The sequence below is a fragment of the Ascaphus truei genome, chromosome 4 (assembly GCF_040206685.1).
Source record: "Ascaphus truei isolate aAscTru1 chromosome 4, aAscTru1.hap1, whole genome shotgun sequence".
In the NCBI taxonomy this organism is placed as follows: domain Eukaryota; kingdom Metazoa; phylum Chordata; class Amphibia; order Anura; family Ascaphidae; genus Ascaphus; species Ascaphus truei.
This window is the reverse complement of record NC_134486.1, coordinates 400347933-400365447: the sequence shown is the minus strand read 5'-3', so window position 1 is coordinate 400365447 and position 17515 is coordinate 400347933. Positions and strand designations below refer to the sequence as shown.

Sequence of the window (17515 nt, the reverse complement as noted above, 5' to 3'; positions counted from 1 at the left end):
ATTCAGACATCCTTAGCCTATTCGAACGGATACATGGTCAGGTGTCTATTCTAGCAGGTTCTGGAACTCGGGCAAAGATTATGCTCCTTACTTACGCGCAATGGACCGCATAACCTCGCGCACGCCTGCAGCACCAGCGACCTGTGAACATTGTTTTGGATGATATGAATGAGCGTCGGTGTAACTTCCCAAATACTTTCCCCAGGACGCGCTGCACTTCCTCTAGCTAACATGACAAGGTGAATAATTGATTTATTTTTAGAAGGAGGGATACACTTTTAGTGGGTTAGGGAACCTCTATTCAAATAAGTATTATATCGAGTCTCGATAACACCCGCAATACTGCGCTACAATATACTATTTGTTTGGTCCATAGCTTCCAGATCCTGGGTCCTTGACATCTGGGAACGCTGATGTCTTATTGTGTGCTACAGAAGATTAGTCTGTCTGGGCTATGCTGGTTCGCCAAATGAAGATTTTCTTCATTAAATTCACATATATATCAAATAGTCCACGACACGGTTCTTTTCTTAATTGACATAGTCACATAGTAGATGAGGTTGAAAAAAGACGTACGTCCATCAAGTTCAACCTGTGATAAATTTAGACAACAGATACTTTATCCTATATCTATACTTACTTATTGATCCAGAGGAAGGCAACAAAAAAACCCCAGTGTCATATCATCCAATGATATCTCATAAAACAGGGGAGCGCAAACTTTTTGTGCTGCGCCCCCCTGTCTCTCTGCCCCAGGCTCTCGCGCCCACCTGCCTACCTTCAGCTGCGTCAGATGACGCGTGGGCGTGTGACGTCAGGTCACATGGTGCCATGGCGACGCAACATAGATGGCTGAATCCCGTAAACAGTTGCAGGGGCCTCACGCGATCCCCCGGCATTTAATTTAAATGCCTGGGGGAAGAGCGCGGGGCCTCTGCAACTGCCTGCACCATCGCCCGCCCCCCCTGGGGGTCGCGCCCCCCACTTTGCGCACCGCTGGCATAAAGGGAAAAATAAATTATTTCCTGACTCCAAGAATTGGCAATCGGATTAATCCCTGGATCAACATCCTTCCCATGTATACTTATTTGGTATATCCCTGTATACCTTTCCTATCTAAAAAGATGTCCAACCTTTTTTTGAACAAATCTGTTGTATCTGCCATCACAGTCTCCATGGGTAATGAATTCCACATTTTAACTGCCCTTACTGTAAAGAACCCTTTCCTTTGTTGCTGGTGAAATCTCCTTTCCTCCAACCTTTAGGGATGGCCCCGAGTCCTTTATACTGCCCGTGGGATGAATAGTTCTCTTGAAAGCTCCTTGTGTTGTCCCCGAATATATTTGTATACTAGCTGAGAGACCCGGCGTTGCCCGGAATGTGAACCGTGAGAGCGGTGGGGGTTAATGCTGGGGGCCTGTGTAGGAGCTCCGTGCAGTGGGCTGAGGTGAGGTGAGGAGCGGGGGGGTTAATGCTGGGGGCCTGTGGAGGAGCTCCGTGCAGTGGGCTGAGGTGAGAGCGGGGGGGTTAATGCTGGGGGCCTGTGGAGGAGCTCCGTGCAGTGGGCTGAGGTGAGAGCGGGGGGGTTAATGGCGGTTTGCGGCCTGTGTAGGAGCTCCGTGCAGTGGGCTGAGGTGAGGTGAGGAGCGGGGGGGTTAATGCTGGGGGCCTGTGGAGGAGCTCCGTGTAGTGGGCTGAGGTGAGGAGCGGGGGGTTAATGGCGGTTTGCGGCCTGTGTAGGAGCTCCGTGCAGTGGGCTGAGGTGAGGTGAGGAGCGGGGGGGTTAATGCTGGGGGCCTGTGGAGGAGCTCCGTGTAGTGGGCTGAGGTGAGGAGCGGGGGGGTTAATGCTGGGGGCCTGTGGAGGAGCTCCGTGCAGTGGGCTGAGGTGAGGAGCGGGGGGTTAATGGCGGGTTGCGGCCTGTGTAGGAGCTCCGTGCAGTGGGCTGAGGTGAGGTGAGGAGCGGGGGGGTTAATGCTGGGGGCCTGTGGAGGAGCTCCGTGCAGTGGGCTGAGGTGAGGAGCGGGGGGGTTAATGCTGGGGGCCTGTGGAGGAGCTCCGTGCAGTGGGCTGAGGTGAGGAGCGGGGGGTTAATGGCGGGTTGCGGCCTGTGTAGGAGCTCCGTGCAGTGGTGTACGGTGAGGTGAGGAGCGGGGGGGTTAATGCTGGGGGCCTGTGGAGGAGCTCCGTGCAGTGGGTGTCGGCGAGGTGAGGACCGGGGAGGGGGGGTAATGGTGTGTTGCAGCCTCCGGAGGAGATGAGCGGGGTGGGGGGGGGGGAGTTAATGGTGTGTCGGTAGGCCTGGAGCAGACAGCGATGTGGGCTGGGGGGGGGAGGGTGGGGGTGGTGTTTTGAAGAGGCGGTGTGTGGATGTGATCGTGCGGTGTATGTTTGCAGTGGTGAAATAAATATTTATGGAGGAAAGAGTCTGTACCTGATTGGTAGCAGGTGTGCAGGGTTTTGTCTGTTGAGAGTTGTGAAGCGTGGTCCCAGAAAAGCTTCCAATGTCTCAGAGGTGCAAATGTCTCAGAGCAGTGAGGGTTAGGTGCTGCGATTCCCAAAGCTCAGTGAGGGGTGGGAGAGTGTGTCAGTGGTGTAGCTCAGTGAGGGTTGTCACAGTGTGGCAGTGGTGTTGGCCGCAGACCAATGAGAGGTGTGCGGGGGAGGGCATGGCCTGAGGCGGAGTGACAGGCCAAAGGTGCAATGCGATTGTCCCTAGGGACCGGACATCCAGACATCCAGACAGGCATACATTGCTTTCAATTATATATAGTAAAGATAATTATCATATCCCCTCTTAGACACCTCTTTTCTAATGTAAATACGTCTAATTTAGCTAGCCTCTCCTCATAAGTTAGATTGTCATTCCCTTTATTTATTAATTTGGTGGCTTTTCTCTGCACTCTCTCTAGTTCCATAATGTCTTTTCTTAGGAGTGGTGCCCAAAATTGTACTCCATATTCAAGGTGTGGTCTTACTAATGCTTTATAAAGGGGCATAATTATGTTTACTTCCCTTCCATCCATTGCCTGTTTAATGCAAGATAAGATCTTGTTTGCTTTTGTAGCTACTGCATGACTTTGGGCACTATTGCTAAGCCTGCAGTCTACAAGCACTCCTAAATCCTTCTCCATCACGGATTTCCCCAATTTATCCCCATTTAATTTGTAAGTCGCCTTTTTATTCTTGCATCCCAAATGCATAACCTTACATTTATCTGTATTAAACCTCATCTGCCACTTACCTGCCCACGTTTCCAGTCTCTCCAAGTCCTTCTGAAGGACTTAATCAGGGACATATAGAAAACATCTTTCACAGCATAATTTCACTTATCATCAGGTTCCATCATTCAGGCATATAGTCATGGAGCTGGGAATCTTAGCTTGTTCTTTGCTTGGTGGTAAAGGATTCTGAATTCCATAAATTCAAATACAATCTTTATACTTTTCTCTCAAACAGCGTAAACATAGGAATTACTTGTTTTTTATCACTCTGAGCTCAAACTACTCTTGGTTAATTATCAATCTTAGAATACTATTTCTTAATTTACTTTGATGTAGAAGAATCACTTTGTTCTGTTAGAATTAACTTTGTTCCCAATTTCTTGTATATAATGTATACCCTGTTCACTTATGTAACTGTGTATTTGTAACCATGTATTTGTCATATTAACTCTATGCCCAGGACATACTTGAAAACGAGAGGTAACTCTTAAAGCTGCAGTTCAGGCAATATCCTGCATGTGTGTTTTTTTTAATAAATCAGTTCTGTAGTAAGAAAAAATACTTTTAGCATTTTCTGTTTTAAAAAAAACAACTTTGAAAGACTAATTTTCTTGTATTCTATTTTAACAAGCATGCTTGTTCCTATAGCAACGATTTACATTCCCCATATTTAAAGATGTCGCCAAACTTTGCCGATCAATAGACGGAGAACGAATTAACCGGCAGCTATGCAGTTTTTTTAGGTAAGTAGAGATTGCCCAGATAAATCTATTGAAGTTAAAAAAAAAAAAAAAAACGGGAGCCTGAACTGCAGCTTTAATGTATTACTTCCTGGTAAAACATTTTATACATAAATAAATAATCCTTTAATACCTCTCTCCGTTGTATTGTCTTTTTAACTAACCTATCTATTTAACGAATTCAAACTCTTACAACTTAGGCTAAGGCCCCGGTATCGCCGCTGTAACGCGCGCCCGCGCTTTTGGCGGCGCGTTCAGGAGATTCCCCGGTCTGCAGCTCACTGCAGGAGGAGAGGCCGGGGGGAGGGGGCGTGGCGGAGGATTGACTGGGGCGCGGCCAAGATGTCACCCGGCAGGTTCGCCCTCATTGGCTGAACCGCCGGGGGGCGTGCCTAATCGCTGGACGCGAGTCCTGCTCTCAATTCTATTGAGAGCAGGAGTAGCTCTCGCGCGAGCGCTGCGGCCCCCCCTCGCAGCGGGCCCGGCGCCATTGCGGGGAGGGCTCTCGTGCGCGCAGCGTCCGCCATAGCGGACGCTGTAGTAGGCAGCGGGGGCAAGGCCTTAGCTGGCAAACATTTCCACATCTGCCTGTATTTAACTTATCATTGCAGCTCATCATTTTTCAATATAAATTGTAACAGCTTAATACTAAATTAACCAGTTACATGCTGAATATATATGAATATAGAGAATAGCATATTTAATATTTAGGTTTGAAATCATCCTATCTTCATGTACCTACAAGCATTTAGGATGGGGACAGGGGAACATTTAAACTGTAAAGCATAACATTACTGTGGACTCATTGAGTGATATGTAGTATGGGTTGGAAGGCGACATGATGAGGTGACATTCTTGGCTTTTGAGTCAGTATATTAAAGTGGCTATACCTCTTGGGGTGGAGGGTGGTTGATTTCTGCTGCAGGGACCGGGACCTCCTGCTCCCCGAGATATTTACATCTGAAGGGGCTGCCAGTATCAGCTCCAGCTGGGCACAGAAAAAGCAACCTTGAGCCCTTTAGGCGACGGGGCTTATGACCACCTGTGCTAGGCTCTCCTCCCCTCCGCCCGTGTTTTTAACGTGGTCTCGAGGGCTTGGCCATGCTCTCTCCCCTCTCAATTTAAATGCCTTGAGGAGCAGCCACTGTGCCCCCCCCCCTGAAAAATCTTGCACCTCCCCTTGGGGGGGCACCCCCCAGTTTGCGCACCCCTGCTCTAGAGCAAATTGACGCGAGATACATTTCTTGGAGCAAATGGATTAGCCTGAATTCATGTCGCCCTTTAGTTGAAGACTTGGTCATCACACCATAATATTCTTGTTTCCACTCTCACCTAAGCTGGGTGGAGAGGTGTATTATCGAGCAAAATGTTTGCCTCCGTCCTTCAAAACTTTTTTTTACTGCCCGCATGGGGAGGGACAATAGTTCAAGATGAAAGGAGCACATGTGCTTTATTCTGACATTTAAAGGGGGAATGCCTTCTAGGACCAAGTGAACTTATTCCAGTGACGTGTTTAAGGGGTCTCATCTGGGTAATTACTAACAAAATGTACCCCCTTCTGACACCAATAAGTATTTTACATGTGTTTGTTAAAGTGAGACTTGGGCGGGGGTTGATTTCCTCTGGCTGCTCCCTTCTTTGTGATGTCACTGTCAGCAAGTGCTTGTACAGCCTGAGTCCCCCCTCCCCACAACTTTACTGATTCACTTTGAAGAATAGGATGGGGAGGGGATAAGGGTAAAGGAAACACTTGATTAACAAACACTTCCCCATTCAGAGGCCCCTAAGAAATTAGACTGGCTGACTACAGGTGTGTGAGATTTTACTGTTAAAAAGGTAGACTGAATCCTGAAGACCTCATGATCCTGTCCTGAGCGGTCTGTGGAAAGGATCCTATGGGCCTGAGCACTTCTCCATAAGCAGCACAAGGGGAACAGACTCCATGCCAATGTCTTCAAGCGCTAGAAAGTGTGTTTTAGATCCTGCTCCTAATACATTGTGCTCAAGAGCCATCGCTGACCGATACAGCCCGAGTCCTGCGGTATCAATCTGCCTGTGTAGGGATTTAAGCATTGGCGTTCTGGGTACCCATTAGGAAGCCACATTACCACCGGACATTGTTTTGAAAAGGTTTATGGTAGTTATGATGTACAGATAAAAATGTGAGCCGCAAAAACACGTCTTATTTGGGGGGAGGAGGGGGAGAAAAATAGTGGTACACTTAAGTGCACCCGTCCGTCACATGTAATTGCACCTGTAGACGGAATTGTTACCTGCGCTTCATGGCTTATACCAGGAACGCTCAACTCCAGTCCTCAAGAGTCCCCCAACAGGTTAGGTTTTAAGGATATCCCAGATCCCAGCTTCAGCAGAGGTTGCTCAATCAGTCCCTGCTTCAGCACAGGTGGCTCAATCAGAGGCTCAGGCTTTGACTGAGCCAATTATGCTGAAGCAGGGTATCCTGAAGACCTGACCTGTTGGGGGGGATGGGGGGGATTGAGGACTGGAGCTGAACACCCATGCCTTATACATCTACTACAACAGCACCGCATAATTTCACAAGCACGTTTCCTCTCAGCAGCGGGTTTTATCACTTGGCCACTTGGTTCTGCCCGCATACCTCCGCACGCCCCACGCCAGCTCAGGTTCACGTCTTGTGGAACGTAGATTTACGGCTTGAGAAAATGACCAGATGGTATCGGCTCTCACATCCTGAGTAGCAGTGAGGAGCGTCCGTTCAAATGCGGCTGCGTCATTTGTTTTGGCCTCGGGACAGCTGTTCTTAAGAACGTGGTCTGGGGCTGCTTTATACTGACCACGTTATGGCGACTGATTTACGCGCATGGCAAGTGGGGGCAGGACCCTGAACATGACCATAGCGACAATTTGTTTTTTCTTCAAAAGGGGACAAACATGTGTTGCTGGCTCCTATGGGCGTGAAAAGGGTTTAGCAGCTTCCAGCAGCCGAATGGGTCTGATCCATCTGAGACTTCAGGGTCCAACAGCACCTCGGTGAAATGGCGTATTGCAGCGCGTTTCGACGGTGCCTGTGGACCTCTTCCCACCTGCGAGTGGCGAGCGAGTGGCGAGCGAGGGGCTGGCAAAACCATCAGCTCCTGCTGATTTCGTTGTAGTTGCTCGAGCAGTTCAGCAACTTGAACGTGTCTCACACACACTCGCCTTTCTGCTGAGAATAAGAGAGAAATATGTTACAAATGTACAGCATGCTGGTCAGACGTCCACACTTACACTGATATCTCAAATGCTATTATTTTTAAGTCTTGCTCAAGGCATCTAAAATTACACTGCGATGCTTGTCTGCCCCCGCTGCTAATATTTCCTTTCTTTATCTGGCTCCTATGGAAAACACTATATACAACAAAAAAGTCCAATGCTATATCCCAATAACAAAGTATGTAGTTAAATACTTAACTGTTTCTCTTCTCATACGTAAGGGTCATTCAGTTAAAGTCATTGGCCAAAGCGTTATAAGCCTGCAGCCACGTCACGGCATGACCAGTATGCAGGTCCTACCTGTGAGTATTCTCACTAACCTCGAAACAACTGTTACCAGTTGACAATTAACAAACGCACACAATCCCTGTTAGAATACTCACAGTTAGCGCTAGGACCTGCATACTGCTCATGCTTTGGCCGGGCTGCAGGCTTATAACGCTTTGGCCAAAGACTTTAATAAATGACCCATACTTATGAGAAGACAAATAGATAAGTATTTAACTATACTTTGACCTTTGGATGTTGCATTGGGGATTTTTGTTTTTGTTGTTGTATACAGTACATTTGGTCACACTCCTTTTGACACAAATATATATGAGGTGGAGGGTGTTGGGTTCAAAGCTTGCTGGGACTGTGTGTGTTTCCTATGGAAAACAAGTTGAAAATCCCTGGATAAAATATTAATATGATATGTTTTTATTCTTACTTGTATAGCGCTGACAGTGTGCACAGCGCTGTAGATAGAATTTTTGCCCCTTCAGGGCTTTCTGACATTTTCACTAGTCCATGGGACAATAATTACATATATTCAGTGTAGGTACCTGCACATTCGGTTATGCCTTGACGTGGCTGCAGGCTTATAACACTTTGGCCAAAGGGTTTAACTAAATAACCCTTATTCATGAGATCACTATTTTATTTTAGCCTAACTGGTAGAAGCGCAGGAATCGTTCTTTTTGTTTTTCTATATGTAAGGCCTATCTTTTTACCAGCATCAAACTTCTATAGGGAGGAGCGCGGTAATATGTACAGTCTCTCGCTAGCAGTGCACTGCAGTGGGACACACAATGCACCAGCAGGAGCAGACACCATTGTGTATGAATTAGCCGCTTGTGAAAAAGAGGCGGGGCCAACACGTTAGTGCACCGGCGTGCACAATAATACCTGCTACACGTGTACGTTGGCGAAAAAGTGTTACTTCATAGGACACCTTCCATGCTTCAAGATCCCTTCTAGCCCGTTCACGTGAAAGGGCCACATTTACCAGGATATGTAGGAAGGAGTCTGACGAAGTAGCTCTGCTAAGTATATATGGGTCATTATCATGAGAAGGCAGGCATGTTCCCCACGATCATTCAGGCTTTAACTTGCAGCTAACAATCCTGAGTTGGCCGCCACTATTTTCTAGCGCTGATTTAGACGGTGCTGTTATTGTATCTGACACTCAGGAGTTGGGTTACAATGAGCTCATAGATGAGCCATGATTTCGTGTGACCTGGCCACCCAGAACAGGGTGTTTGGTCATCTCCTGAATACTATGTCACGTAGAGCGGTGAATAACACTACACCTTTAATGGATATTTCAACATGTGGGTCCGGTGGCAACCTTTTGTTCCAAAGATCGCTTTGCCAGGGAACGAGCACCTATATGAACTTGACTTGGCACGGACGTCGTGCCTAAATCTGTCTGAGCGTCTTATTTTTCAAGTGTTGAGGCTTGGGCAGCGGGAAATTATTTCTTTGGCAGAAAGCAAGGCTGCATGCCAGCAAAGTATACATGTAACAAAAATGCACTTCCAACATGCAGTGAAATATAATACAAGCCTGCCACAACTGCCATGAAAAGGCTGAAATTATTCGCCTGCTTTTCACAGGAAATTTTGAGGCCCGTCAAACAGGGTCTTTGTGTTTTTGATGTCATTTGGCATGTGAGATTATTATTATTATTACTTAAGTTCGTATTCAAGTGCTGGTCTTCAACAACACTGTCTCGAAGAATGTGTGGTCAGCAGGGCTTCAAAGACCAGGGCGAGGTCCTCATTGGTCATAAAGCTGTGTTCCTACAGGTAGTGACCTTCTAACGCAGGAGTGGTCAACTCCAGTCCTCAAGGGCCACCAACAGGTCAGGTTCTAAGGATATCCCTGCTTCAGCACAGGTGGCTCAGACGTTGACTGAGCCACTGATTGAGCCACCTGTGCTGAAGCAGGGATATCCTTTAAAACCTGACCTGGTGGTGGCCCATGGGGACTGGAGTTGGCCGCCCCTGTTCCAAAGGATCGATGTGAAAGCTGCATGTTAGTACGTCACAAGAAGAACGCGTTGAACGTGCGAGTCACGAACTCGTGTGCAAACGATCATGACATTTGAAGAACTCGGTGCTGCTTGATTAACTTTAAAGATAAGACTCATGCCGTTCACTTTCCAGTCTTGGCCATCGTGGAATGCGCCAGGTTATTAAAGGTTTTAAGAATATTAAGACCCAAAGTGTTACATGTACCAGCCAAGGTAATCAAGTCACTGGTGGCTAATTAGTTCTATCTTCTATCCCAGATTAGCCCTCAGAAAGCTGCTAGGGGATAGAAATATATTATGGCCAGTCATTTCCATCCACCCATTTAACCATTTCTGCGCTCAAGGGTAAAGCAGCGCAATGCTGTTTGCAGAGCCTGCTGCACGGCCGTTTACGTACTAAAGTGGACACTTGATTTGAGTAAAAAATGAGTACTCCACAAAATATTGTAATACTAAAAATAGTACAAAGACTGCCACACAGGCTGAAGATATAAACCAAACAAAGATACCCAAAGCAACTTCCAATGTGACAAAAATACACAGTGCAATACCTATATATTCTCTTGAAAAAGGGTCATTTAGTTTAACCCTTTGGCCAAAGCGTCTTAAGCCTGCTGCCACTTACAAGGCATGACCATGATTGAAGATATAAACCGATTTTGCTTATGGACAGACGATATTACAATGTCATATAATACAGTAATTAACTGTCTCTATACTGTAAGTGCATAAAGTGTCTAGGCGGAAAAAGTTCCTGGCTGGGTACTGCTCTGAACATCTTCCCCCTGAACTCCGCATTCACTTCTGAGATAGTGTTAACCGAAAGTGACCAGTTATGTTCTTCGAAACCTGTTTGTTCCTCGAATACTGACTTAACCAGCCTCATTTTCCACATCAACCCACTACTACAGAATACCGAGTCCCTGCTACTTGTCAGCTCTCAGCATGCAGTGTCAGAGGCAGGAAGCTAATCATGTTAGCTGTTTAACTGCAGGCTTTACCTGCAAAGACATCCCTGGCAGGCTGTGATTTTGTGCCTTTCTAATAGGACATGGGGTTTGCATGTGCTACAGCCCATGTCAAGAACTCTTAAAGGGCACAAACTCTCACCTCTCACATGGCAAGAACTCTAGCATGTCATTAGTCACCCAGATGTTGAGATGCCATCATAATGGCCTATTGAACGACTCTCATTTTGATGGATAGTAACATCTTATACTGAAGTACTCATTTACTCTGCACTATCGCAACTGGAGTAACACGGCTGTTTCTACTTCATTCATTATATTAACAAGGCACTTAGTCCTTTCTTTTGGCCGAAATACAGGACTATTGGTTTCTAGCCCCAAAGGGTAAAAGGTCAAGTTAAAATTGAACAGAATTGGATCCCATGACTTGCAGGTCACAGTTATATTATAGGCAGATGCTGCCCTATGTTACCAGCGTTCATATATCAAATTAAAATATGACGAGAAAGGAATGTTTTCGGCCCGTTGTGCTGCTCCGGGGGAATGGAATCCCACCCCCGGCTGGGGGTGCACAGGTTTTGTTTTGGAATGTTGAGGGGTTTATACCACATGGATCCTCAATGCCGATCGAATGAACGGTTCTGTAATAATATACTGTTAAGTGCTGGGCGTGTAAGGTATATAAAAAAAAGAACAAGTAGTGTCATGTTTACTAAGCGGTGCTAAGACACAAGACAACTTGTGGTGCCATAAGATTTCTTGCAGCCCATCCACGCAAATGTGCCGTCGGGTGTCTGATGTAAGATAGAAGAGCTTACAGTCCTGTAACTACTACAGTACTTAATAAACATAGCTCCGGCGACTCGGTCTCCGCTCCATACCGCCTGCCTCGCTCCTGCGACCTCCCGGTCATGCCGCATGCTCCCTGGCCGCAGCGGAGGTAAGGGCTTACGGGGGACCCGGGAGATAGATATATAGATATATTATACACACACACACACGGAATGGGACATTTGACCACGGCCATTTCACCACGACCAAATGACGGACCCTCCATCGCAGACGATCCGCCACTGGTACCTGCTAATTTTACTGGTTAGGGTAGAGGGTTAATTGAAGGGCTCTTAGTGGTTAGGGAAGGGGTTAGGGTAGGGGTTAGGGAAGGGGTTAGGGTAGAGAGTTTTAGGGTTGGGGCTTAGAGTAAGGAGCTTTAGGCTAACAGGTTAAGGTTATTAGGGTAGGGGGTAGCGTTTGTATTAGGTGCCAACATTAGGGGTTTTGAGGTAAGGTTAGGGACTTACCTTAGCGGCGAAGTGGCCGGCGGCGACATGACCCGGCTGCTGGGTAAGTTGCGGCAAAGCGCCGGCGATCATTTGGTTGCAGCGGAATGGTTGCGATTAAATGTTCTAGGCCGATATAGACAGAGAGTAATAGGATAAATGTGCGTATCCACTAGTGATCTAATGATGCCACCATTCCTAAAGAACACAACTTCCAAACCACTTCCTATGTAAATACTATGTTGTATCTATGACCTGTCCCTTCCTGTTTGTATTGCATAGAATAACATGAGACTCTTCCCCATCATATTATAAAGGTTGTGCTCTTCTATCCAGCACAGTAAGTACCATCTATATTTCATAGATGTGCAGTGACCCTTCTGTAACCCAGTGATCTAATGGCAGTGACATGTTAAATAGATTGGACCTTTTGGAGCCCTTGTGACTGTCAGGGAACAGCGAGTACATACATCTGGTGCCAAAATGTGGGGGGCATTTTGTGATACTCCTGTGGCACCAAAAATGTTAACCCCTGCAGTGCCCTAATGACACACGGTACGCGATTAGTGCACTTGCTTGTTGGCTAGGAGTAGGTCGGTCTGGCCACTTCGTCTGATGAACCAAAGGGAAGCCCACTCCAGAAGAGCTGGCTCTGACATCTGGGGCCGCCGACCATGTGATCGCTCCAACAACGATCCCGACACAGAGGTGCCACTCTGGTTCTGCCGGATCCCCAGCACGGTGAAGTTTAAAGGGAAGGAAAAGGCTTAAACACGTCTAGCAAATGCCTTAAAATGCCTTTATTTCAAATGCATAAAAATGTCACTTTGTACCTATTAACGTCATCACGGCCATTAGTTCAATTTGGTCTTCTGCAGGACTGCACCTTTAAGCCATTTTAGGTGGTACCTTTTTTATTTGGACTAACAATAGTTATTCTTAGGCCGAGATTATAGTGGTGGTGACCGCGACGGTGCTCGGCGCCAAAACAAATACCTGAAGTCCGTCGCGTGTGGCCATGGTGCGCGCGACCGCGACCCCGCGGGTCCGACGACGAGGAGACCAAATTTTGAGGCTACAAAAGATTTTGTTTTGAGACACGACGGCTGGGTGATGTCAGCGTCACGTGGAGCGGCTCAGACAAAAATGGCGAACTGCTCGCGTGACGTCACTGGCCACGCCTCCCGAGGTCTCCTGCACATACAGTGCAGGTTTCGTGTGCACGCCCTGCAGCCTCCTACTATAATCTCGGCCTAAGACAAGCTTTCAAGAGTTCTCTCTCTGTTCTTGACCTGAGAGAGAGGGAACTCTCTTACCCTTGTCTTTATAATATCTATTGTTAGTCCAAATAAAGCAAGGTAATACCTAATACTGAAGTGCTTGTTTACCCTGCACTGTTAATATAAGAAATACGACCGTATTAGTGTGTCGCAGGGTCATATACTGATGTACAAACATGGGCGTTATGATCTAAACTTGCCTTGGGCTTTGAATGAAACGCTACACCTGCAGTTTATAGCCCATACTATAGCCCCGGGCCATCAGGTATTTATGACTATTTAATATTACGGGAACCAGAACACGAATATGTTGAGCATTCCCGATTCACATTGATGAGAATACACACCGCTCATTAACGTATCCCGATAAGAGCCAGGGACTGCTGCGGGCCTCCTCGGAGAAAGCTGATCCTGCGGGCAGTGAATAGATGTTTTCATTGGAAAGATTGCTCATGAATGATGCATCCCAAGCGGACAATACTAAAATACCGTGCATTCAGAGGACCCCTCACCGAGGTAACTCAAAGTGGCAGCTAACCCTCGCAAATCAAGTGGGAAGCACTTGTAATGGAACTTGAAGTAATTGCAGGGCTTTTGCAGTAATGTTTGAACGTAGCTGCTTGGCCGCATGAAGTCACCCATTTGTCTCCAACCAATTGTCGCCATTTGTGGAAGTCATGGGAAACCAGATGTGGGCACTTTATAACCAGATCATTTCAGGAGGCCCACAGCCTGGCCTCTCTTAGTCTCGCGCTTTCAGCTGAAGCGTGGTAGTCGAGGGCTGGGCAAACTCCCAGTCCTCAAGGGCCACCAACAGGCCTGGTATTGGCGATGTCCCTGCTTAAGCACAGGTGGCTCAAGCCACTGATTGAGCCACCTGTGCTGATGCAGGGATATATAAATGGATATATAAATCCATAAACCCTACACAGCCGGGAGGCCAGGACCACAGGGCATCAGAAGGGTTAAATAAGGGTCATGGGGGGGGGGGAGCAGATTAAAATACTGACTTGGGTTTAAGCATTAGTGCTCTGTGACTCTTGTGTCTATGCAGCTCGTGTTCTTGTATCCGTAACTCCTCTAATTGAGATAAAGCATGTGCCGCTTGAAGGATATGAGCCGAGGGGGTTTGTAAAACGATACATAAGTGGAACTGTGCCTCGCTTCCTACATACAGTAGCAGGTGCGGAGGAAGAAGGCTTATGTAAATAAGGGTGACCTTTTTAATGTATGGGTTCATCAGAAGTCACCCAGTACATTGTACGAGGCACATTGCGGGCGCGCGGGGTTTTCGTGTAACGTAAAACGCTAATCGGCTCGTGCTTTTAATATGCAAGTACGATGCACAGTCTAATGCTACCAGGGACACCAACATCAGCTTTCCAAGGCGAACCGAAGCTGTCGGATATCGCGGCAAAAAAAATAAAGTCAATACAAAATCGCCACTGGTTTGTATTAAGTAGAAGGTATGTAGGGCGGATCAGTGGAGACTTGGCCGGGTCGGCGAGGATCCCTGCGTATATATATTTGTCTCGTGTTTTTGTTGTGGAGGAGAATGACCTGCTACTGTTGCAATAATAAGGGCAGAGGGGCAAGCGCAGTTCACACCGGAGCAAGAACAGAAGAGGACGTCTCCCTCCGTTTGTGACATCAGTGACGCGGCGATCACGGGCAGGCGGTGCGCGGCAGGGGCTGTGGCGCGCTGGTGCTGCCACGGCCCCAGGGCGCAAATGCTTAATGTTCACCAATAAGGAACTTGCGTATCAAGTCCTTATAAAGGTGGGGGGGGGGGGGGTGGGCTGGATTATCACGAGAAAGGGAGAATAGGAATGTATTGTAGCACAGAGAAGGCCGGTACAATGCAGACCTGCGCCGGAGAGCTGACACTCATATTTATATTACCGCCTTGGGTGCCAGCAACATCTCCTCGGACACACGGGTGTTCACTTGGGAACAGGGCAATAAATCGACTTAACACATTTGTATGGAACTGGTATATTTGGGGTCTTACTTGATGGGAGCGCAAACCTCGCAGGTAGGTAAATGAAACTGAAAAGTAAGGGGCGGTGCCACATCCAGCATATAACGGGTTTCTTTAACATTATAGTGATCCTTTGGTTGTGCGTATAGTGCCCGCGACAGGCGACCGCGACGCAGCCCAAAAACAAATACATTGCCGCTGCCGCGTGCGCTTGTAGTAAGCGCGACGGCGACAATGCGATGGAGCGACGTCGCGTCGCGAACTTTGGAAGCTGCCAATATTTGATTTTTCAAGGGCTGTCGCCTCATGTGACAGCCCGTGAACCAATCAAATGCCAGTTAGCCCGCGACGCCGCCGCATAGCGAAATATAACTCACTAGCGGCGACGGTGACGTCACGCGTCGCCGGTCGCGAGCACTATACGCGCGCCCTAAGAGTGTCCGCTTATGTCTCTGTCTAATAGCGCTTTGCTAGGGGCACCAGATTGTCAAAAGAATAAACCGGGACGCATTATTTATAAAACAAAGGACCTTACTTAAAAATAAATAGTATAATGGTATTTGTGTAATAGCCGCCCCATTTATGCTGCATTATTGATTCATTTCAGTTTCCTAACGTAACACAAACTCTCGAGTGCAGCACAATAACGGTTTGGTTCATGGTAATATATCAATTAGAGTTTACAATATACGTAAATGATTTAATAACGCTTTAATCTGATCAATCGCATACCGTGCAGTGTCTATTTTGATGAATTTAGGTGACAGGGAAAAGCTAAAAACGAGGACATTTGTATGATTTTAAGAAAATTGTCGGGACACTGGGACGTGTACTGGAAATCCGGGAAGTGCGGTCACCCTTTGCCTGTGATTTGCCTCAGTTGTGACAATGAACCTTTTGGGGAGTATTTGTCAGTTAGAGGAGGTATACACTGGCCTATTGTAAGAGGATACATTCATTTCTGCTCCTAGATAAAGGTGCCACTATGTGTAGGGCGACCAGATGTCCCGGTTTAGCCGGGACAGACCTGGCTTTTCGGCTTCTGTTGCGTCTTTTTCGGGTGCTGTCCCGGTTTTAGGATCCCCCTGGGCAATCTCCGACTGCGCATGCGCAAAGAGCGTCCGTCTACCGCGCACTTTCCGGCTGCTCATGCGCCAACCCGCGCAGTTGCCGGCTGCTCATGCGCGACCAGCAAGCTCTGATCACGCATGTGTAAGAGCAGCCGGCAAGTGCCAATCGCGAAGGCACGGCCGGCAAGTGCCGATCGCGCATTCGTGACATTTGTCACAGTTTTTGCCGGGACAAACATGGTCACCCTAATTGTGTGTGTGTGTGTGTGTGTGTGTGTGTGTGTGTGTGTGTGTGTGTGTGTATAATATATATGTAGATATATAGATTCTGGTTTTAGGTTTTAACCAAAAAACTGAACACCACCGCCTGATCGTTTTTTAATTTTCAGTTAAAACTGCTAAAAACTGGAAATGAAGCATCATTTCTTATTGCGATCCATCCCTTGTAGCGGCCAAGCCACGGGTAGGACACAAAGAGACCAAATCCAAAGGTGGAGATTTTTTCCATTGCTAACACTGATAAACACAGATGTTTAAAAAAAATAATAATATGGAAACACCGGAACAACCAAAAAAATAAACACCGAAAACCAGAATATATATATATATATATATTAAATAAATAATTAAAAATATGTGTATTTATTTGTGAATATAAAAAAATATGTGCGATTTCTATCCAGCAACAGGTAGTGGTTCTCTCTACCCCCAGTACCACAAGACTTCCATCTCTGGCCATGCACCCCAACGCATATAGTACTTTTGTTGTGTAACCCCCTGCGTGATGAGGTCACACACACTTACACTCGCCCCTGGCAGGTTCCTCTTCAGTGTGCTCTGGACGTGTGACTGTGATGGACATGAGAGCAGCCAATAAGAACGGCTGTTATGGAAGAGGAAGGACTATGAGGGAAAGGACTCTTGATGAAAGGAAGACCATGTTGCATCAGACCTGCGTGGATCTGAGTGCTATCAGGTCTGGTTGAGGTCTACAGAGAGAGCACATGGCAGCTGGAGAGAGAACTACAGTTCCAGACATGGAGCGGGAGACCAAGGGCCACCTGAGGGGACCCTCGATGGCTATAAAGACACAGCTGTACCAAAGCACCTTTCCGAGGTATAGGTCTGCAACAGTTAGTACACTACGAGCTCCTATGGTGTGCCGGCACCTTCACAAGAGCCAACATACCTAGGATTGGGTGGCTACTGCACCACTGACACTGACTCACACCCACGCAGCGTTATTTGGGGATTGTATATTACCTTTTATATTGTGTGTAGTGATCCTCATCTGAGGATCACAAGGTACTAGTCAGTAAGGTGCCATTAAACTAGTTGTATCGTTCATACTGTGTCTGTGTTATTCCTGCCGTTTGACCGTAGGCCTCGTGTGGCCAAGTAAGTTATTAAGAGGGACTCCGGCCACAGCTATAGTTATAAGT

General features: G+C 47.2%; 1 protein-coding gene across 9 annotated transcripts in view; it reads left to right on the top strand.

Moving 5' to 3' along the window:
* Positions 1–17515, top strand: part of NCOA1 (nuclear receptor coactivator 1) — a 446052-nt gene that overhangs the window by 317009 nt on the left and 111528 nt on the right. The window lies entirely within an intron of this gene.